Raw genomic sequence first — 24,994 nt, forward strand, 5'->3', positions numbered from 1 at the left:
TTTGTTATGTGGAAAAAACAGTTGACCAGAAAATACCTTTTCTTTGCCGTAAACTCGTATTGAAAACCCCAAGCACTGTGCCAGCGGAGAGCTGGCTCTGCACACCCCTTACGCCTCCTATTATTGTCAGTGTGCATCCAGGAAGCGTCAGTCTAAGACCATTCAGCCATACATCATTCCCATTCCATCTTTTTATTGGATGCCTTCCATCCGGAGACGAGAAGCAGAGCGCACAAGGCGCTGAGGTACCGTGCTGGGGTGACGTGCAATAGGCATGCAAAAGCTGGTGTAACATCACCTTTGCTGGACATGGGCTGCTCATCCCGAGGCACTTAAGGGATTAATGAAATGAAATTGTTTTTGGGCTTGCTGCACTCCCTCTTATCTTTTAAATCCATAATGTCCCACAGAAGGCAAAATGTAGTAATTTTAGTCAGCAGCCTCTCATTAATTTTCTACCTTTGGGGGAACGTACGTTTATAGAAAGAGGGACTGTATGGAGGCTAAGCTCATCACATTGCTTTTCACTTACAGAGCTCAGCATGGCACAGCAGAGGCAGAAGCATTAACACGCTTCAAATGAAAGCGTTCTTTCAGAGTGGATGCACATCTCAACTGTGTCTGCAGCTATACACATCTTTAAATATATTTTTTCATATATGTGTGTTTATACACACATATATATACAAACCTATGGAGTCATCAGTTTTGAAGATAATCTTTTAGGTTAAGTATTTTCCCACATTAAACTGATAATTATCCCCTCCTTTTCTTCCTCCGTCCCCAGACACCAAACAAGCTGGATTTTTGCTTCATGTATTATTTATGGAATGGAATTAATATGCAGATTCACAAAAACTTAAAAACTCATAATTATTCATAAAGGGCTTTAAGGTTATTTAGTACATATTTATGAAACTTTATGTTTGCTAGGAACTGTGTTTGAAAGTGCTATGGAAGGGTGTTGACTGAGGTTAATTACTAGCATGGAGAGTAATCTGAGAATGATCAAACTCTTTGAATGAAAATATTTGTCAGTATTTCTGATCTATATTTAAGTGAAGTAATGGACATCAATAGCCTCGCAAATATATTCTGAAATGGCTGGGCAAGAAAGATTTGCATATCTAATGCAAACAACCAATGAGGAAAAATGTCTAGTTAGCCACCTTTGATCGCCAGGCAAATGTAATAAATGATAGAGATTTATCCTGTTTGTTGTCCATCTGTGGTGAGTTATGCTGAGTTATGTTCTTATACAAATATGCTCTAGTCTACAAAATATTAGCAGCAATTTAAGGTAGCCAGAATCCCCCACTCTTTTCTGGACTAAGATCCAGAAATGCGGCGTGAGCTGTTTGTGATGGCCAAGATTTCTCCAGAAGTTACTTGGAGTGGAGGCTGTATGTAAATAATACATTATATTGGGTTTATATTTACATAAATCTTTCTATCTTATGCATAATTAACCTCCTTTCTAATCCATTCTGCTCAAAGGTTGGAAACCTATAAAATATGTTACGGGTTACGTTATATCAAGCAAGCAGCGGTGGCGGCAATTCAGGAAGGTAGGAAGCACCCAAAATATTATTACAGCTCTAATCCTACTAACAAAGATGTTGATTTTATGACCTTGACTATTCCAGTGAAACCAACGGCGTAGTGCATGCGCTGGGTCTGTAAGTGCTTTGCAGAGGCAGATGTTTTCAGATGAAGATTTGGACCCTTTTTGTGATGTTAAACCGACTGACGAACCTGGTCTTTCTCCATCATCTTTTGCAGACCTTTCAAAGGGAGTTCAAGGACCACACCCATCCAAGGAGCAAGGATCTCTAGGTACCCTACATGTGGCATCTGCAACCACTATAGTGCTGTGAAAAATTCACCTAGTTTCTGACCAGTGAGAAGAGTCAACCATGTTTGGGGTGGATTGTACCTCTGCTGTGAAGGGGAATCTCTATGAGATTCCTCTGGTTGAGGAGGGGAGGAAAACTGGCTCTGCTGCAGGGACCAGTTTTGGCATCCTTGGATTCCTCCATCCGACCTCAGGGGATGTACAGGGACATCCTGTACACCCCCATCTGTACAGGGACAGAGCCCAGAAGCTCTGCGGCTTCTCCCTGACTGTGTCTTGGAGGCTGTCTCAATGTCTCTGTTCTGCTACGGGCTAAAATCAAGTAGTACAAATAAAATAGAATCATAGAATCACAGAATTGTTAGGGTTGGAAGGGACCTTAAAGATCATCTAGTTCCAAACCCCCTGCCATGGGCAGGGACACCTCCCACTAGATCAGGTTGCTCAGAGCCCCGTCCAGCCTGGCTTTAAAAACTTCCAGGGATGGGGCTTCCACCACCTCTCTGGGTAACCTGTTCCAGTGTCTCACCACCCTCATGGTGAAGAACTTCTTCCTAACATCCAGTCTGAATCGACCCATCTCTAGTTTTAATCCATTCCCTCTAGTCCTACCATTACCCGACATCCTAAAAAGTCCCTCCCCAGCTTTCTTGTAGGCCCCCTTAAGATACTGGTAGGCCGCTATAAGGTTTCCTCGGAGCCTTCTTTTCTCCAGGCTGAACAATCCCAACTCCCTCAGTCTGTCCTCATAGGAGAGGTGCTCCAGCCCTCTGATCATCCTCGTGGCCCTTCTCTGGACACGTTCCAGCACGTCGATATCTTTCTAGTAGTAGGGACTCCAGAATTGGACGCAGTACTCCAGGTGGGGTCTCATGAGAGTGGAATAGAGGGGGAGAATCACCTCCCTTGACCTGCTGGCCACGCTTCTCCTGATGCAGCCCAGGATACAATTGGCTTTCTGGGCTGCTGGTGCACACTGACGGCTCATGTTGAGACTCTCGTCCACCAGCGCCCCCAAGTCCTTTTCCTCAGGGCCGCTCTCAAGCCAGTCACTGCCCAGCCTATATTAGTGCTTGGGATTGCCCCGACCCAGATGGAGGACCTTGCACTTGGTCTTGCTGAACTTCATGAGGTTGGCAAGGGCCCACCTCTCCCACCTCTCCAGCCTGTCAAGGTCCCTCTGGATGGCAGCCCTTCCCTCCAGCATGTCAGCTGCCCCACACAGCTTGGTGTCATCAGCAAACTTGCTGAGGATGCACTCTATGCCACTGTCCATGTCGCTGATGAAGATGTTAAACAAGACTGGTCCCAGTACTGATCCTTGAGGGATACCACTTGTCACTGGCCTCCACTTGGACACAAACCCATTGACAGCCACTCTTTGGGTGCGGCCGTCAAGCCAGTTCTTTATCCCCTGAATTGTCAGTCCACCAAAGCCATATTTTATCAGCTTGGAGACCAGGATGTCACGCGGGACAGTGTCAAAGGCTTTGCTCAGGTCCAGGTAAATGACATCAGTTGCCCTCCCCTTGTCTATTGATGTTGAGACCTTCTCATAGAAGGCCACCAGGTTTGTCAGGCACGATTTGCCCTTGGTGAAGCTGTGTTGATTGTACCCAATCACCTCTTCGTTATTCTTCTGCCTCAGCAGTGCCTCCAGGAGGATCTGCTCCATAATCTTACCAGGCACGGAGGTGAGACTGACTGGCCTATAGTTCCCTGGTTCCTTCTTCTTTCCCTTTTTGAAAATGGGGATTATGTTTCCCTTTTTCCAGTCAGTGGGGACTTCACCAGACTGCCATGACTTTTTTGGAATATAATAGAGAGCTGTTTAGCTCTCCAAGCCAGGGTGTATCAGGCTCTTCCTCTTTGCCCTGGCCCTACTCTGAACCTGTGGAGCGTGGTTATCTGAACGGGGCTAGGAGGGAAAAGAGGATGGCTGAGCCCTCTGCCACACGGAAGGGCAGACCATCAGACAGAGAGTCTCCTTCTTCCACTGTTCGCAGAGGAGCAGTCCTTGCCAAAGATATTTTGAAATAAATGGAACAATAATATCGCCATAATAGTTGCCCTAAGTGCAATGACTATAGCCTGGATAGATTTGTAATCTCTTTTAATAAATACATTAAATTATTTGAAATAATGTCCTATTTGCCAACAGCTTATTCCATAAATATATATGGAATATAAAATAGGAGAGATTCCCTGACATAATTAAAATTGTACAGCCAAGTTGGAGGCAGGGAAGAGTGTTATCTTTTCAGCTGCAAACTATTTTACAGAAATATTTCTCACACACAAACCTTCTATTTACCTTTAGGGATGGCATAATTGCATATTGAAAACAGTGCAGCTCTGAGGCAGTGACGGCTGGTGCCTCCACCTTCTACCCCCCGCTATGACGGCGGCTCAGTCAAATAAACTACCGTTCCCTTCTCACCAGTGCCAAGCACGCGCCCTGCTCCAGACACCCGCAGAGACAATTCTGAATGTCGTGTTAAGATCTCATTTACCTTGCAACAAATATATTCCTGTGCCATCATGGAGGGGTAGCCTGGAAGTCCACCCTTCTCCGTGGCAAGGGCTCAAAGGCCACAGAAAATGCGCAGGTATTCTGCAGGGCTGGGGTGCTCAGAAGGGGATCTGGGGCTGGTTGCTCACATTGAGGTTGTAGCGAGGTGGGGGTCGGTCTCTTCTCCCAAGGAACAGGCAATAGGACAAGAGGAAACGGCCATAAGTTGCACCAGGGGAGGTTTAGACTGGATATTAGGAAAAATTTTTACACTGAAAGGGTTATCAAGCATTGGAACAGGCTGCCCAGGGAAGTGGTGGAGGCACCATCCCTGGAGGTATTTAAAAGACGGGTAGACATAGTGCTTAGATATATGGTTCAGTGATGGTTTTTGTCAGAGTTAGGTTGCTGGTTGGACTCAATGATCTGAAAGGTCCCTTCTAACCTCGGTGATTCTATGATTCTGTGATTCGGTGATCCATCATCTGCAGAAGTTCCAGTGCTCTCTGAGCAGAGAAGTCTGGCAGCCTAGCAAAGGATATGAAGGTTACAGCAATGGGGTTTTATCCTCTGTGCAGACTGGTTGGTAGAGAGGATGCTGTATGTGTTGTTCAAATGTCTTAAAGACATTACTTTAAAGGATTAAGTCTGCATTAATGTAGTAAATTATTGATCAGAACTATTCTTAACTTCTAATGCATTGTGTTTGGAGCATTGGTGATTTATATGGAGGATAACACAACAAAGAATGCAATCAATGGCGTTTTTCTCTATTATCTTATACTGGATATTACATCATCCCACCAAGAAAAGCCTTTTTATAACAAGGACTTTTTACTGTCTCACAGCAAATTCATTTGGAGAAACTGTCCCTTTGCACCGTAAGCTATTATGTCAGACAGCAGTTTAGCTCTCAAGGTAAAGATTGCCACTAAAAAAATAAATATAACTGTAAGAGAAGTTTCCAGGCTTATATGGTTTTAGGAGTTGTTCTGATCTATTTGCTCAGCTGCATTTTAAATACATTTATTGGAGCTGAGAGCAATAGATATGGGCAACTCCCAGGTAACTCCCAGGTATGCTATGGAACCAGACAGACAAAATGTGCTTCACACAGTGACTCACTGATGATAAAGAAACCTTCCACTCATCCGTATCCCTGTTTTCTAGGGTTTCTGCTTAAAAAGGCAGGTGAGGCAGGGTTCTAAATTCTGTGTAACTAACCGAGGTGATGTTACTGAGGGCTTGTCTTCTGTACAAAAAGGTAATTACCCTTCTAGGGGGCAAAGTAGTGTCTCTACACTGAACCCTCGTTGCCCACTGACGTGCGAGGCATCGCACTCAGCTTTGAAACTGCTGAAGGTCCTTCAACATGGGCTGAAATTGTCCACATGGGGCAGGAGCACAAAGCAGCCAACACGCTGTAAGCTCACACCATCCCTGCGCGCTGAACTTCCCCCCCAAAAGCCTTTGCGGAGTTAAAACGTGAGGTTGGACGGCAGGTACAATGACACAGGCGAGGGGCGACGGGAACAAGAGTGTGTATAGAGTGTAAGTGATATGCGGGGAGAGGAGAAGCCAATGCAAATCTTTGCCGAAGGGGTCACTTACTGGGCTTTTTGTAGTCTCCTCGGGGTGAGGGAAAGGCTGCCGTTTGTTCCACAGCCAGGTACTCTCTGAGGAGGCTGAGTTATGTTTTCAGCTGCTTTCCATGACCATGGGGTGGCTTCAAGGCCATGTGATTCCTTCGGGCTTGTTGACTTCTAAAAAAAGGAAAACAAACAAGACGGTGACTTCCTGCCGTGTCCCCTTCCCTGTAGGACTTTAAGTGGGATCACCGATCCCCTCTCCTCACCAGGGCACAAATCCCCTAACACCAAACCGATAACTTCCGCATTTCCTTCTCTGCGCCAGAATCGTGACAAACAGGCTCTAAATGCACCAGGCATTGGGTTAAACTCAAAGCAAGCTTAAATATCCCGCAAGGACGTCGTGCCAGCCCTGGGCACAAACTGCGTGCGGACAAAAATGCTGTGTACGTCTGCACACGTACACAGATGCGCAGGTAGGACACGGGCTCCTGCCCACACTCCCCCAGCTGTATCCCCACACAGCACGTATTTACATCGTTGTACGCATGTGGTGTATTATAATCTCTCATTACCTTCAGTGGGTTTTGGTTCTGGTCCATCTCGCCAACACGTTGGGCTGTATTTCACACACACAAATTGTATGTGTGTAGATGCCGTGTAAGTATACGTCCTGTCTTTGGTGGAGGAGTGGCTGAATTAATTTATCAAAGCAGCGCTTATTTTTGCTGATAGCAAAAAGAATTTCTCAGCTATTACCCTGGATTCTTTTCTTCTTTTTTTGTTTGTTTGTCAAGCACGCGGTGCACATTTTGGGGAACCGTAAATACAGAATCCAAATCATATAATTTTTCAGACCAAACACCACACCATAATTTGCTAGGAGACGCTACAAAAACTAAACCGTGGGTACCTACAGAATACAGGCTGACTATGCTAATTAGAGAATAGCATACAACAAAACAACCCAAATGTCTACCGAAAATAATTATTATATTTGCATGTATTAAAATATAGTTTAAAAATATTGCCTGAAGTTGTGCTGGAGGGAGACAGAAATGAAATCATATTTAAACACTGAATTTAAAGAAACTGCTAAATAACCAAAACAGCTATTCATCAGCCAACCCAAATTCTTGAACATCAATTCTAATAGTCACTATCATTTGCTAGGAAGAATGTTTAAAACACAGCAACTCCTTGAAATTTCTTAAATACAATTTTTATTTTTTTGGGGGGGGGGCGCGTGTTGGAGCTGCTCCTATTCCCTTCTCACCGAGTTAGGCAACGTTTTACATTGTGCTGTGCCTATTCGTTGGACTCACTTCTGTCAGCAGTACATGAGTGATGCCCTTGACCTCTGCCAGCTCCGACGTTCTGCCTTCACGACCAGAGACAGCCATGTATATTACGGAGCTGACCTAAAAACCAGTCGAAGCCAACGGAGAGGCTCCCAGTGGTTTCAGTGGGCTTCGGATCCCTCCCATACCACAGGCACGTTGGGTTGCGTTCTATACACACGTGAATCGCGAGCCTGTGTATCATTAGATAAGGTCTGCTTTCTGCGCCTCACCAGATGCGCCGCGCTCTTCTCCCCCTGGGCATTCAGCAGATAAAAGATCCAACTGGGAAGAGCCGCTCCGTTCAGAACTCAAACCTGAACCTCATCAAACAGTGTGAGGGTTGGGTTTGAGATCATTACACATATCAGAAGCAGCTGGGAAGTTTGGATTTGTGTCTCAGACTCAGCAGAGCGCGGTGGGATGAAGGCCACTTGCAGCACGCGCGGCTTAGCAACAAAATTCTTCCAAGCAGGATAATTTGTAGGTGCTCCGCTAGTCTTACACCTGTTATGCTCACGATTAATCTGAGAAGTGGCGAATTTGCCTGAAGATCTCTTAGTGGCTTCATAGCAAGACCAAAGCTTCATGTTTTATTCGTAATTCAGCCTGTGGCATGTGCAGCAAAATACAAGCAAATACAAGCCACGCAACACACAACAGGCAGCGCATCACTACGCCTGGCTTATGTTGTCAGACAAGATAGTCATTTGTACTGCTGTTTTTAAGGTGCTTTCACCTCCTAACCTCCCGTACCCCTACTGCCCCCCCGTCCCACTCTGTAAGCCCTTACGAGCAGGACCTTCCCCTCCGCACGCTGCCCAGCACGGCGTGGTACAGAGGAAGAAAGGTCAGATCCGCAGACTGTAATCTTTCTGGCCCAGAATCTCTGCGCCAAAGCCAAAAAAATAAAGAAAATCAAGGATGGAAAGGATCAAGGTCAGAAAATACCGAGTGCCTGGGTAGGGGCTGAAGGAAAATATACTTCTTCTGACACAGAAGCCAAGGATCTGAAATTAAGCAAAGATGCCAAATATTACAGAGAAACCTCCAACACAAAAACCGTGGTCAGTCTTTGAACTCATACATATAACAGACACTGGAGTATTAAAACAACAGAGGCACTCATACCAGCTTGGGAACTCCAGCATAATTTAGTCTGAAGTTATTCACAAACATTATCAATATTTCTGAGTTTACACTCGCACCTTTGACTGTTGACTTAAAGCATCTAGTCTGGTTCATGCTACTGGTAATGTTTACACTTTGGAATCTATTATGCATAGAAAAATTAGGGATTATCTCTGACCTGGGTCCCACATATTTTTATGCAAAACTAAATAATAGGGTTATTTATTCATTTAATCAATTCCATATATTTGCCATAAGCGGGCCTGATTTCTTCTGAGGTCACAATCAACATCATACTTCTAGGAGGACGTATGGTTTGACTATTAACACAGATATCCTAGTCGGCATTCAAAAAATCCTGAGTTCTTGCATCTTTTCTCAGGTTAGGAGCACTACATATTAATATGGGTTAACCTACCTAAACTTTCGAAAAGCATTTGACAATGTTCCCCATAGAATTCTCATGGAAAAACGGGCTGCTTGTGGCCTGGATGAGCATATGAACAGCTGGATCAAGCACTGGCTGGATGGACGGTCCCAAAGCGTGGTGGTCAATGGAGTTAAATCCAGCCGGCGGCCGGTCACAAGTGGTGTTCCTCAGGGCCCAATGTTGGGACCGTTTCTGTTTAACATCTTTATTGATGATCTTGATAAGGACATAGAGTGTATCATCAGTAAGTTTGCAGATGACACCAAGTTAAGCGGGAGTGCTGATCTGCATGAGGATAGGGAGGCTCTACAGAGAGACTTGGATAGATTGGATCGATGGGCCAACGCTAATGGAATGAGCTTCAACAAGGCCAAGTGCCAGGTCCTGCACTTGGGCCACAACAACCCCACGCATCGCTACAGGCTTGGGGAAGTGTAGCTGGAGAGCTGCCTGGCAGAAAAGGACCTGGGGCTTCTAATTGACAAGCATTTGAACATGAGCCAGCAGCGTGCCCAGGTGGCCAGGAAAGCCAGTGGCACCCTGGCTTGTATTAGAAATAGTGTGACCAGCAGAAGTAGGGAGGTGATTGTCCGCCTGCAATCAGCGCAGGTGAGGCCACACCTTGAGTATTGTGTCCAGTTTGGGGCACCTCAATATGAGAGAGATATCGAGGTGCTGGAGCGAGTGCAGAGGAGGGCAACGAAGCTGGTGAAGGGCCTGGAGAATAAATCTTATGAGGAGCGGCTGAAGGAGCTGGGACTGTTTAGCTTGAGGAAGAGGAGGCTGAGAGGAGACCTCATCGCTCTCTACAACTACTTGAAAGGACATTGTAGAGAGGTTGGTGCTGGTCTCTTCTCACAGGTAATTAGTGACAGAACAAGAGGGAATGGGTTCAAGCTGCAACAGGGTAGGTTTAGACCAGACATTAGGAAAAAATTCTTCACAGAAAGAGTGGTCAGACACTGGAATAGGCTGCCCAGGGAGGTGGTGGAGTCACCATCCCTGAATGCGTTTAAGAGTTGTTTAGATGTGGTGTTAAGGGATATGGTGTAGGGGAGAAGTCTGTAGAGTGGGGTTGATGGTTGGGCTCGATGATCCCAAGGGTCTGTTCCAACCTAAATGATTCTATGATTCTATTCTATGATTATATGGAAACATCAACAGGAGAGTCATTACTGGGGTAGTCTAGGCGAGTTTAACTCTTAAATGGGGAGGGATATGTGTATTTGTTAGGAATGAAAACCTTCCTAAAGGTTTCCTTTCCAAAAAAAAGGAAAACCTGAAAGTGTTCCACACTTAAACACAACAAAAAGGTTTTCAGGTGATGAACGTCTGCGGGACCTCTTGCAGGCAGCTGCAGGCTTTCTTTGACCGTGATGTGACCAGACAAAAGCTGTATAAAAGGTAACCATCACTTTTTGGTTGCTTGGAGTGCAGAAGGAGAGGGATGCAGAAGACCACCTTGTCGGTCTTTAGAGGGGACAATGCTAATCCTCATACCCTGTGTTATGCCACACAGTAGCACAGCTGCCTAAAGCCAAGCACCGCCTGGTTTATGTTTTAAACCAGGCGGTGCTTGGCTTTTATGGTAAAGAAATTTATGTTAAAAAAAATCTTATGTTAAAGATCTTTGCATAGCTAAAATTCGTGTTTATGTTAAAGATCTTTGCATAGCTAAAATTCTGCTTTTCCGTACACTTACATCGTCCCAAGCTTCATCCTACTACCACATTAATAGATGTGTTTATTTCATATGGTATCTGCTTCAGAGGACGTCACCCGTAGCTTTAAAAATTAATGATTGCTAATGACCTGCAGTCCAAGAATCAGAAGCTTAGGGAACTTCATGAATATCTTGGGATAATGAATTAATTCTCTTTTTCACAGTCTGTTTGGCATTGCTGGCAAAAGAGAAATGGAAAGGCAAACAATGTCAAATGTATTTATCCATTTAAATCTATTACTAACTGGCTTTAAGGAAAATGAAAGCATGTTATTTCCTTTTAGAAGAATAAGAGTAGATTTGGTCTGAAAACAAGAGATATCCTTTCTAATGAGGGAAAGTTGATCAGTAACTCCCAGAAGTTAATGCACTTACTTAAAAATCTGAATATCATGCTAGGAAAAAAAAATTGTTTGTTCCATTCAGGAAAAGTGCAATGAAGACTAAGCAACATATTTTACTGAAATTGCAAGTCACGCTGGTGTCAACTTCTTAAGAAAACAAGCAGTAATTTCATTATTAGCAAATGGCTGGGTGCTAGTGGGGGGAAACGCACCTCCAAGAGCGAGGAGGAAAAGTAACATGTAACATAACAGACACCTGCCGTAAGCAACAGAGAACATCAACATTTAACGACCGGAGTAACCATATCCTCCTTCAGCGGATGGAGACGGTATAGAAGCAGATGGAGTAAAATGCTAACAAACACTATGTACCAACTGTAATAGGAGATGTGAAAGCTCACCAGGATTATGCCACGGTGAGACTAATTGCCAGGGTGCCTGGCAGTTTTAACAAGCATGTTTCCTCCCCCCCCCCTCCTCTCTTTTGACTAGTGGCTATATTTTATTTATTTATTTAGGTTTTAACACCTCCTCTTGTGATTTGGAGGCAAGAGGAATCCGTTTGAGCATCAGCACAATGCCTCATGCGAGACTCCTACAGCTGAACATCTGCTTGACAGAAGGCTGATGGGAGCGACATGCCAGCTTGGGGGCTCTTTCTCATAGTTTGTGTGGCAGAAGTAAAGTATTTGAAGTATTTACGGACTCACGGGACACAGCAGAGAACAGGGATATGTGAAGACGCATCAGTTGTCTGTACAGAAACTCCACCAACGTTGATGCCACCTGGTGAGACCAGCTGAAGGCTCGTGCCTGGCCTTAGGACAGCCTTCAGATGACGCTGCGACTGTGCTTGCTGCTAAAGAAATGCAGAAGAACCAGACAGGTGTCCTCTAAAGATATAAGAAAGACCTCCACAATTTGTGCCTAGCAACTAAAACTTCAGTGAGAGATTGTCTGAAAGAAACGGGCCATCTGGAGGAGAAAAATGTTGCTCCTCCAGAGAGAGAAGCTGTAGTCCATGATGTTTCGAGGAGGCGGCGTGTATAAGAAAAAGGGAGAAGCTAGGAACAAAAAGGGCCGCCTGGGAAGCTAAAACCTTTGTCCATAAGGAGAAGGGTATTGCTGCAGGCGGCTCTCAAGAGCTGGGCAGGCGGCTGGGTCACAGTGTGGTGGGAAGGTGCCCTGTGAACCAGCTTTGAAATAAAAGTCACCTGCAGGTGCGGTGTCCTCAGCAGGTGGATTAGGTGTTGCCTTTCCTCCACCTCTCCGTGGTAGGCAATGGGGGTTTCACGGTGAAACGTGGACTTTTGGCACGTTATGCGCAGGGGTCCTGGTTCTTAAACTTCATTTGAAACAGGCAAAAAAATTAAAGTTGATATATGTTTTCTACCAATACATTGCAGGTGGATACTGATTCCCAGGTGCAGGAGAAGCTCCCCTGGGTTCTGCAGGAGAGTCGCAGGCTATTGAGTCACAGAACAAACACTGGCAGAAAATTACAGGAGCTGATGGAATAGCGCAGAGGGGAAAGGAGGGATGAACTCTGCTCCTTGTCACAGGGTCCTCTGTGGCTACTCCAAACACAAAGCTAAGAGCAGGTGCAAGACTATCTACCAGTCAGAAGGTGTTATCCATAATAACGTGCTTTTCAACCAGCATCAGAAAAGGAAGTTGGAAAGCAGGAATGGACTCAAGGGGAAAATGAAAAAGAAATGTCAGAGGAAAATACTCCTAAGCTGGGAACTGATGCAGATGGATAGTTACCATCACTATATAATAGGGAGATCTCAATTTATAGCTTCAAAGACTTAGAGTTGTATTCCCTCTTCTCCCTATCTCTTTTAGAAGATTCAGGTTTTCACCCTGCCGAGGCTGGATTGTGCTTATCAGCAGCTCAGGGTTTTATGTCCCAGTGAGAGTAGGCAAATGTTTAAATGTGTTTAACTAAGGAGAAAATAAACCAGGACTGGTATCAGTGAAAATAAAACCTTCCTGGTTGAGATGAGGCGGTGAGAAAGACCGTGGTCCTGTCGCCAGCTGTGCAACTTCTGGAGGCAGCTGGGGGCCAGGGACCAAGGCTGGGGGTCTGGAGGTGGTGCAGTAACAAAGTCAAACCCTCCTGGTACTTTCTGGTCACACGATTCATCCCCTGCGTCTGTTGCATTGGTGTTCAGTGGCACCCGGGAGCTCTGGGTGATGCCAAGGGGCAAGTATTCAATTCCCATATGGGGGAAGGAGAATTCCCATCTAGCAGAGCAGGAAACTGTCCCGTCCCAGTCACGGCTCAGCCCCCGGCTGCGGAGCTGCCTTTGGGCAAAAGGCCTTGATTTTGAAAGACAGTTGTAACACGCGCGGTTGTGTGCTTGCAGGCAACTGTGAGCACAAAGGCAGGACTTCTTAGTGTGCTTAATAACTAAAATTTTTGCATTTTAGATGTACAAGTATACAACTGCACCCACACCGTTAATCTTCTCTCAATCAGATTTCTCAATATTTAGTTCAGCAAGTTCACCATCTGTAAAAGCAGGTAAGTTTGTGAAGTTGAGCCCTTGGAGGTTTCTTCAAAATAATGTAGTCTCCATCCATTTTCCAGGTTAGTAAACTTCGAAACAGAGTCAGTTTTCTTCCTGCAGCTGTTTGCATAGTCCACGAAATGATTTGTGCACGTATGTGTCACCAAACAAATATTCCAATGCCTTTTCGATAACAAATAGAGTGTGATAATGAATGTACGTCTACCAGTCAGACAAGCACGTGATACTGATGCATGCTATAGCACGCTATAAGAGCCAAACTCTGTCCTCTAGAAAACCCAGTAAAAATAAACTGCATCTTTGGAATTACCTTTCCAAGCTACACTTAGAAAAATTAATGAATGTAGTTCCATGACCAGGATTTAACACACGATAGGATTTTTTTTTTTTTAAAATGCCCACGAGTCTTCAGGCTGATGTGATATTATGCTTTTGCTGGTCTTAATATTATTGTTTCTGTCTCATTTTAGGTTACTCTCCAGTGTTTATTATTAATTCAAATTCTCACTATTAAAGGGAAGATATTATCCATATGGTTGACGTGCTGCTCAGTATGTTCGTAAGTTCTCCAACGTTTTGATTAACACTGACAGAAACCCCTTTGAAAACATATGGCCCTATATACATCCTGTCATTTCTAATAATAGGGTACATTCTTCAGTACGTTTTCTTAAGAAGATGAATTCAGTCATATTTTAGAAACATGCTAATACTTTGTTAATTAGTCCTTTGAGGTCAGGGGGAAAGAAAAGACTGAATGAAAATAAACTTTTCCTTGAGCAGACACCATGAGCACTGTAGATAATTTGGGCAACAGAAAAACGTGATATCTATGAGTAATGGTCGCTATATACAGCCAGATTTCTTAAACCAATTAGCTTCTGGCATATTCCTGAAGATATTCATGCTCTATTTGATATGCCAGACCCTTAAAGCTTTAGCATGAAGACTGATTTTGATGCTCATTTCACTGATTAGGTCAGTATTTTGTTTCGGGTGTTGAATTTCTATATTTATACCAGTTGTTTCCCTTTTCTAACACCTTTGGGATATCTGAGGATCTCAGCACTCTTCTCCCTTACACAGGCAGGTCTGATACCAAACCCAGTAAAGATATTGCTGACTTAAATTCACTTTGGCTTGCGCAGTAACACGGCACATTTAGATGCCAGAATTTGTCCTCAGAGACTATTTCCACCACGCCTGCTCTGCTGGGATTTTCATCCATTCCTTCACCGTGACCATGGAAATTCCAACCTCCATGGTCTCTCTTAACCAGCTTTTTCCTCACGTAGCTGCTTGTACTACTCATCCTCTGGCTCCACTAGCTCCGTACTTGTTCAGCGAGAAGCTGCTCAGCCACATATTCTTTAACGCGGTACTTCAGGGCGTGACTATGCAAGAATAAGTCAGTTAATCTACTTGAAAACTCCGCAGCGCAACAGCACAAATATGTTTTTAAAAGATGAGATATCAATATTGTGTTTCATAGACTTGAATATTTTCATACCGCTTACGCGTGTTCAAGATATACCTACTCAAGTTCTTTCCCCCCAAAAGGTGCATCATTGTCTCTAATGTTGATAAATAATGACGCTAAAATTGAAAAACTGCTATTATAATGATTTTGGCTAGCATCTTACTTTCATTGCTTATTTTATCCCTCTTCTTCTTGTGGAAAAAACAGAGACATACAATTTGATTCGCAAAAAAATTCAAAACTGATTAGATTTTTTTTCTCCCTTTTCTTCTTTATCTCCTCCCCCTCTGTTTGCTCCTGCTCTTTTTCCCTTGGGAAAAGTCCCTGTCTGGGCTACATCAGTGAAGCATTTCTGGGCAAAAAGCCATCAGTCCTTATGAAACTCCATCTCTGACTATTACTACAGATTGGTTTCTGCGAGCCCACCAAATCTCTCCTTCTCTAGACTCCTCTCAAAGAGAATAATAAAATTCATGGTCTTTGTCCATTGATAGAAGCAGCCTGGTGTGTCTGAAAGGTCTTTGGAAGCTGCAGGATGAGGTTATCAGCAATCCCACCCCTTAAGAACTTTTCGATTCCCAATTAAATCTTACCCGTACCACAGAGAGCAGCTCTCTCCACATCTTGTCTTGTGAAGGACCAGTCAAGACAAAGGAAATAAATACCATACAAACCCTACATATTGTCCATCCCAGGTGTAAAGCACATTTCTTTGATTTTGCCCACCCTAACATGCATGTGAACAGCATTTATATAAATAACGATAGCCAACAAAACACCTTCCAGAAAGTGGAACATCATCTTGTGTATGTACTACCCTTTTGAGGGCCTAATGGGAGGAAGAATGAAACACCACCAACAGAGGTTAGCAGTCCTTCAGAGCTCATCTACAAGAAAAAGGAAGGCAGGATCATAGGGAGACTCCTACAAGAACTGGACTAAATCGGAAACCTCCACCACTGATGGAAAATCAAAACAATTTAAAAAAACCAACCAACTATCAAAAGCATATTTATAGTTTTGTTGCCAAAATTCTGTACACTTCCAATGGTAGTTTTTTTGCCCTGTGGTATCGAGTTTCAAGAGCAGCACAAGTTTTGTTCACTCTCTGTCCATTCAGATATAATATGACCTTTTATACTTTGTTTTACCCTGTACCTGCCTTTTTAGAGCTGCCCATCCTCCCTGCCTTAGTTTTTCAGAAATTGAGAGACATGAAGTGCCTTCAGACCAGTTACATACGACAGCCTTGCAGATAACTACTCACTACTAATAAAACCAGGCCTGTGCTATGCAGTTTATCTCACGATACTCCTTAAATTACAATACTGTTATTTAACTTTTCTTTTTTTTCTTTCCCCCCATTGGTTCTACATTATTTTAACTGCTGCACATGATACTGAAAACTTGGAGACTGTTATCAGTTTAGGAAAAGGGTTTTAAATGGAAAAGATTAAGCTTTTGGCCTGAGTCCAGCAAGCACTTAAATGCATGAGTAACTTTACTCCCATGAGTAGTGTCTTTGAAGCCAACGGGACCAGCCACGCACGGAGGAGCACACGTTTGGACAGGGGAGAGCAGACTCTGCAGCGAGAGGTCCAGGTTCAAAATTTGGGCCTGCGTTTAGCTAGGTGTGTGTGCTCAAATTCATAAGACGTTAACGTACTATACATGCTCACTACACTTTTTCCAAATAGCATAGCTTTATGGCTATGTTATTATTTTTTCCCCTCTCTAAAATAGGCACCTGTTCTTCATTTTTTTTTTCTTACCTACACGCCAGATTTAAAAAGAGTCCGGTTTCAGTTTTTCAGAGAAAATAAAATAAATCAATGTTTCGCAAACACAGAATACATATTTTGCTATAAGGCATCGGGCTTGGCAACGCCTAACCAGGTTCTCTTCAGATGGTCAGAGAATAGGAAATAGGCCTAAAAAAAGTCAGTGGTGCACTGTAACAACTTTTATTGTCACTTCCAAGTCACTGTCTTTTTCTACACCTGCACCTTTCCTGCCCCAGTATTAGCTACTGTCCTCCACATTTTCTATTTTCTGTAAAAGACAGCCTTAAGCTCTGCACAAACTTAATTTATATTTAAACCTCTTGCTTCAAGGTCTATGCCAGTCACCAGCACCACTGAGAGACAGATAGATGTCAGGTACTAAAAAATATTGTCCTATGAAAGACGTCACAGTTAATCGTTTTGTCTCAAACAAGGAGTAGCAACTTGTATTATTTAAAAAAATAATTAAAAATAATTTAACGGAAAAAGTGTAAAACCTCCTAATTAGGATGCATCAAAAACTTCACGGTGGCATTTTGAACCAAAAAAATCATTGCAGCATTACAGAACCTAAACACTTGATTTCTGTTTGTTGTGAAAAAATACTGATAAAAGATGTGCCTCAGTGCTCAGCAGCACCATTCACGCCTGTTCTTACCTACCAAGACGACGCATCCCTGCAGGGACAAAACCAAGCACCAACAGAGGAGATGTAGCCCTATCAAAGGAATTACCTTACAAAGGAAAATGGGATCATGAGATACCTGAATTAAAATTTCTAAAACCTGGCATAATTCAGTGTAGCATGCTGTTGGCAGAACAACCCGACCGATGTCAACGGTAGCAGAGATGAAGGTGGCCATGCACGAACTGAAATCTTCCATCCGGCTGGCCCTACCCTATGGGGATTTCAATAAAACTTACCGGGAACCCATGATATTCTGCAAATAAGGCGTCATCCACAGCGCATATCATGGGGGCTGTGCAAAATTAAACAGAATTGTGAATGGCTAAAGGCACTGGATTAACCCTGTTTTACTGTGTCCCTCTCACAAAACATTAACATACCACAGTTGTTGTTTTTTTTAAATTAACTTTTTACTTCCTACACTGAAACTTACTCCTTGTTCATACACAGACAGCACAGACCACTAAACAGATTTTCCTATGACAATAGATACTAGTGGGACCAAGCAGTTTGATATCTAGCTGCCTGATTCAGGAGAAAAAAAAAAAATCAATCTGCCTGAAAAACTTATTTCTAAGAGTGATGAAGCTCCCTGCTACAGATTGCAGTGCCTAATTTGCCAGATATTTGTTTCCTAGCTATTATTGCCTGCTGAATATTTTAAATCCATTGTAATTCAATATTCAGGCCAAGTCTAAAATAAACCTTTTATTTTTTTTTTCCTTTTGATTATTTTCATTAAGGATATTTTTGTCTTCAATCTTCCATTTCAATCTTGGCCTTTTAAAAGGCCATCTTCAACTTTAAAAGCAGCCTTAATTACTAGACATTTTGTCTCCTACTTGGCAACATAATACAAGATGAGGAAACTGGATGCAGAGTCTAATAAATTCGTAGCACCATCCAGAAGAGGCAATAGGATGCTACATTCGGTTAAAAGCAGGAAACAATTTATATCAAGACCCACTAACAGGTTATTGTACCCTATTTTTCAGGTGTAAAAGCACAAGCTCGAATTTTCTAAAGTCAGCTAAAGACAGATACATATTGACTAATTTTTAAACATTAGTCAACAGGCAGGGCTTTATTTCGATAATAGGATTTCGAAGTATTTTGGTTTTCTGTAAATACTTCTGGGGTAAGAGCTGTATATTTCTATGGGCATCTTCAGAGCAATTAGCTACCTTTGGGGAAACAAAAAATAGTGGCCTGTTCTTTCGTTTGTGATAAAAGTAAAGGAATTCAATGCCACATCGTTCTGTCGTTAGGGAATAACACTAACTCTCTTCCCACAATTTAAGTCCTACATAGAGCTTTAAAAAGGTCAGCGGGATTGGAATTTTGGGAACTATGGACCTGGTCCTATTTATAGAAAGATTACATGCTTTCAGGACCAAGGGAAAAAATGATGAATCATTTCAACAAAAGAGAGGCCTTTTTTTAACATCTGAAAATAGTGACAAAGATGGGAAGCAAGCTGGTGAGAAAGGACTGACGGCGGCGAATACGCAGGCAGTAATATCCCCCTGCGCTCCTCAAGCGTGCTAAGACTTGGGATGGACGGGGATTCAGTCGTGCTGCGCTGCGGGTTCCTGTTCTCCGTGCTGTATTCCAGGAGGAAGGGAGAGTCGGGGTATTTACAACCGTAACAGGATTCTCTCTTTAACAACACCTATTTAGCTACCAAATCTTGCTGTTTCTTAAAGCACTTACTGACTTAAAGGAGTTACCTGCCCTTTTGCTCTGCTTCACAATCTTAAAGCGTTTTTTTTTCTCAGCCTATGGGGTGATGGAGAAGTATATTCATTGTAGGGTGAGGCCTGATCTGAGTGAGAAAAAGCTCTACTGATTGTTTTTGGGAAAATGTGTAAGAAATTGTAATATATTGTCTTATTCCTTCCTCTGGGTTTAGCTGGCTTTAGGGATTTGGGGGTGGATTTAAACAAAGCTTTTAAAATGAATGTTCTAATTTTTAAAACACTAAGGTGTGGGGTATGCTGGTGGCCCATAATCTACTGAGAAAATTCTGAATATCACTGCAATACACTCCTAGGCATCACTTTTTGAAACGTATTTGGTTTTTTCAGGTCAAGAGGTGGTTAGGGAAAAGAAGAGGTAGCAATAACTTTATACAGCCAGCGTAAACACTACTGCATCCAGTGCATCGGGCGCTAGAAAAATACATTTATCTCTTTTTTTTTTTTTTATTAACAGACGTGGTGTGTCACCACATCTTCACGCTTCTGATTTTTTTTTACCACACAATATCTACCTTGATCGCTTTCGTGTCTTCTTATGAAATCAGCGACAGCGTCAGTTCTTTCCAGGGAGAAGAGGCTGGTGGGGCTTTCCTTAACCCCTGTGTAAACCTTTTGACATCCAGGCAACACGTAAGGCACATGCACTGCATGGGATCTGCATGTGCCTGTCATGGCAGTGATGCAAAAATGGCATTTAAATGCTGTACTTCGCAAGGGTCTCGGGAGACACGGCAGAGAGAGATGGTGAGGACTCCAGAAGAGGAGGAGGAGGAGGAGGAGGAGCTGCACAGCCTATAGGTGCCCGTGGTGATTTCCGAAGAAATCAGCTCCAGAGACGTGCGTCTCTTGTTGTTGTTCTTTTTTTTTTTCCTAAAGCACCATCCCTTGATTTTTCTGGGTTATTCGCCACACCGCACACGCACCCAGGGAGGAGGAAGGGAGAAGGGTGGAGAAGAGGTGTTCACACGCCCCGCTTTAAGCACCTAATTTACTTTCTGCTTGGCAGTCCTGCTGCTTTATCTAATCGCTGAAGAGAGATTTGCTGCTCCAAAGGGCAACTCAAAGCAGCTGTGTTAGGTCCTTGAGCTGAGTAGCCCCCTGAATGACAGCTGCCAAGTGATTTGTCACCAACACCAGCAAGCCCGTAACGTTCCCAAATATCTTTCATTGAACGGAGAGTCTTCTTGTAGAACAGCTTTAATGATGGGAGAAAGATTTTGCTTTGGCTTCTATATTAAGTCCATGATAGTGTTAATCCCATAAAAATATAAAACATCCAGAATTTCTCTCTAATAATTGTAAACACTGCTTCCTTTGTCAACTTTTTGATTTATTGGAACTTATTATAGAGCTAGACTTTATTGTATTTGCTTATGATACCACAGTAATCTTTTCCCAGGCTTTCACTTTATTTTGTTACATTTATCTAGCAAGCCAGATTCACACTCCCACAGTAACCATATGGAGAAAAGCCACAAAAGCTGTTAAGTACATTTAATTACTGTTTTGATGAGCTCATATTTTAATTATGTTTATTGATTCTGTGTGTGTTGAAATAGTTTTAGCATTTCAAGAAAAAAAAAATGGAATCAATATACTGTAATTACTGGGCATTTTATAATTTTTCTGTGTAATTAAAACATTCATATAATATTTTTAACACTTTTTACTAATCCTTCAGCTGTGATTGGCTGCATTTCCTTCCATGTTTAGGTGAGCTTTAATTTTCAGTCTTCCACAACGCGAAGCTAAGTTCAGGACTAAGCATCTTTTCCATCAAATACTTTCCTTCCCCTTTAGACCTTCTTAGGAAATCGAAAATAACAGGCATATGGTATTTACTAACACAACGCCGGTTGTGACACGTTGGTACATCTTCCACTTGGAGCTGTCATGACAGCACTGGCTAGCGCTGTAGTAACAGCTTGATGGGTACGACAGCTAAGGAAGAGGTCTTCCTAATGTAACCGTCACCGTCCTATTTCATTTCAACAGCTGGCATTTTAGCTAAGATGCTGACATATATTATTTGACTTTAAAAAATACATACGCCTCTATTAAGCTAAAAAAATTACTTAAGGCTGTTCTAGGGCTTGTAAACGAAATTTTCCCTTGAGTAGACCTAAACTTTTGGATTATTTAGAATGGTAAAGAGGATGTAAAGGTATGGGGACATGATCCTCCAGGGGTATGACTGGCAAAAGTCCTTTTGTTTGCACAGAGCACAAGTTTTGTTTCATGGTGAAAGAAAATGACTTTGGACACCCAGTTTGGGTACAACCACACGTTTGGGTGGTAGAACGGCAGGGAGCCAAGTAGGCTGTCAAGCTTTTAAAGCTGTTGCATGTCATGAGGAAGATAAGCACGTTTTTCTCCGCGGGTTGTCCCTTATCAGACAAATTAAATTTTTTTTTTTTTTGCATATAGGTAAATTAGATACTATTGATATATAAATCACAGGTATTGCTCTTGCTCAGTCCCCTTACATGCCCACTGATCTGGATGAAAGGACTTGCTAAGCAGACCCTGCGAACGGGAAAAAGAGGCAGCAGTGCCAGCACAGGCATTTTTAACAGAGGGACCTGAACAGCGATTGCTTTCACCCAACGCTAGAATTTCAATGATGCAACTGAGTTTTGAAATTTCAGGCTTCTCAGGTGATGAAAATTCCATCCTCAAGGGAGCTCTGATGTTTGTAGACATGACATGGCGCGCTTCAGACCTTTCGCTTTTACTTTGCCTCTGGGTTTTAATTTCAGTAGTATTAAAGGCAAGAAGTAGTGTCCCACCATTCAGCCATCAAGCTCAGTTTTCATCTATTTGCACCCTTGCATGCTACACTGACTGTGAATTAAAGAAAAGAAAAAAAGCCAACTGCTTGTATTTTAAGACTCTGCTTGCAGAAGCATCATTCTCAGCCTTTCCGTATACTTTCGAATCTCTGACAAAATGCTAGAAGGTTACTGCAAACTGGACGTGTTACATGGCGAGCTGTTCCTGAAGTATTGTACCCTGGGCTCTCAATCTCAATCTTAAATTACCAAAGAGAAAGAAATATTTTTTCTGTGGAACTCATCCTAACTTGACCCCAGGCATATAATGTTATCAGGGCTGGAAAGTAGGTGCTGGCCGAAGAAAGAGAAGGGACTTCATCTACTTTAGTACTGTGTATTACCTGAGGGTCACGAGATTACTGTGAGAAGGGGCAGAATGTATGACTCCGGTAACAAAAAGAGGTATCAAGAGCTGAAAGAGAATATTTATGGGAAAAAAAACATGCGATAGCAACAAATAGAGCTACCTGAAATAAAAGTAGAAAGGATAGACAGGAAGAATACAGAAACAACCCATAACTGTCCATTTGGAACGAGATAGGCCATGATTAGAGAAGGTTCGGGTGTCATCTTGACCCCCAGAGGGAAGGCAGTGGAAGAGCAGGGACCAGGGAAATAGCGTGGAGGCAGGGAGAGGTGGAAGCCTCATTTGCTCCTCTTTGGAGCACTTACCTGAAGGGTGACCCTTGGTTCTGGCCAACTGCCCTGCTACAGGCCGGGAGAGCCAATAGACGTTACCAGGAATCGGCGCAGTAGGACTCTGCACAAGTTGCTCCTCGTCTGTGTGTTACAAAATAGATTTCACTGAGTCTTTAAACCAGCCTGGAGAATCCTGCCTCAGCAGTGCCGGGACAGCAGAGGGATGGGGAGGGAGATTGCCAGCTGGAGTGGTGTCCTCAATGCTTGTACCTGCTGCTGAATCTGCAGGTTCTGGAGTGGTTTCCACAGTCACAAGGTGCAAGAGCTCTATCCCAACATCTTTTGGGCTCTGCAAAACAAGCACCAAATTCAGTGTTCGCCAGAGTCAACGTGAACAGTTTCCTTTGATATCAGCAATGTTTTCATCAACCCTTAATGCACTTTTTAGGAAGTCTCATTCCTGTGCGTACTCTTTACAGTATAATTCAGGTATATTTGTTTCCTTTGTTTCTGACACGAGTTTTCTTCTGCTATCCTTTAATAATGCAGTTTTCTTTCAACATAAAACACATGCTGCATACTTACATATGCAAAAACTGATCAAATAGATACACCTGGGAAAATTAAATGGGAGAAGAGTTAAGGGGTCCTAGTTGTTTCTTACCATAATGCAGAACTCTCCACTTCAAGACAAAAACCCCAAATCTCTGCAAATACACCACTGTAAAACCCAGCTGATTCTCTCGAAGTTGGAGGAACTATTTATGGTTTCTGCCATGGAGAAGCCAATCTTTCCCCAGGAAAGACTGTTTGATGTCTGTCTGTTGACTTCTGCAGAAGCGGAGAGGACACGCAGGAGGATTTGCCGCTGTAGCACGCCTGATTAATTTCAGCACACGCTACTCACTGAAATAAAAAATTTCAGATAATTGAGACGGTAGCGGCGAAATGGTTGATTAGGCTAAGAGACGTTAGCTGCAAGAATTAGGATCAGGGTCAGCCATAACTTTGAATCTCCTGGTTTTGCTATGTGTGACAACATTATTGTTGTTTTGAGATAATTTCTTGTTTGTTTTTTTTTAAAAAAAAAAAAAACAACAAATGAAGGATAATAAAAATACTCTACTTCAGAAAGGCTGCTTTGCTGTCCTGGGCATATACACACAGTTTGCAAACAGCTTGTTATTCAGCCATCAGGCTGGGAGAGCTCCTCCAAACTGGTTTCCGTCGAAGGGATAAACACCCATTTATAAACTTTTTTGCAATGCTGTATAATTTTACCTGAAAGGCTCAAATGGCTCCTGCCCATGTAGACACCTACGTAGATAATTTTCAAGGGAGCAGCTACATATCAGAAAATCTTTTGAACATTGGTAAATGTGGAAGTACAGCACATGTGTTTCTCAGCGTAGTAACTCGGCTGTGTCATTTCTCTCATTTGCTCCACATTCAGCCCCTTGGGAGTTCCGATCCTGGCTCCAGTTTGGCAGTTTCACACACATAAAAGTCTCATTCGTGCAAGTTTCGTGAGCCACCAGACAAAAATAAGATTTATTTTTTGCTGACTTTTTTTTGCGTTGCATCTCTAAATCAGGAAAACACAATTGTTTACGACGAACATAATCAGGCCCTTTTCATTGTAATTAGCAGCACGGTTGCTCCTAATTGTCTGTCCGGGATCTCTGTCTTTAGACCAAAATGAGATTAAGAATATAGGCGAATTAATCATCTATGAGGACCACGAGATGACTGACCCACAGTTACATCAGACAGGACAATAAAAATTATATTTCTCCTCTAACTGATGAAGGGAAGAAGAAGATTCCTGATGTGCAGGCTATACTTGTGTTTCTGCCGTATTTAGGTGAAGTGTCTGAACAACTGTCAGAAAAAGATCACTGGACTGTAAGCGCCCCTTGCATCCAAGCTGCCTCGAGAGACTTGCACCCAAGTACTTCCCTTGCTATGGAACTATGGTCAGAAACACCACCAGGAGAGCTGTAGCCCAGCAGCAGCCAGCAGGTAAATTTAAGATCTCTCTTCCCTTAACGCATCTCTCCCTCACACTGTTGAAAACCAGAACCCTCCATCCTCCAGATTTGATATGGAGCTCATCAGTTCTATCAGTAATCTGATGAAACCTGTTAAATTTGAAATTATTCCTTTAAACTCCTCCATCTGCAATTATGAGAGAGTAAGGTCATGAAAATTCAAGGTCAATTTGAACTAATAAATCTAATAATTGCATCACATCTAACACCTTTTTCATGGAAACACTGAAGTCAAAGGCTTCAGGAAAATGTTGATATTTTCGCAGTACCTTTTAAGACCTGCTGAATATTTCCAAA

This window comes from Rissa tridactyla, chromosome 6 (genome assembly GCF_028500815.1).
Source record: "Rissa tridactyla isolate bRisTri1 chromosome 6, bRisTri1.patW.cur.20221130, whole genome shotgun sequence".
In the NCBI taxonomy this organism is placed as follows: domain Eukaryota; kingdom Metazoa; phylum Chordata; class Aves; order Charadriiformes; family Laridae; genus Rissa; species Rissa tridactyla.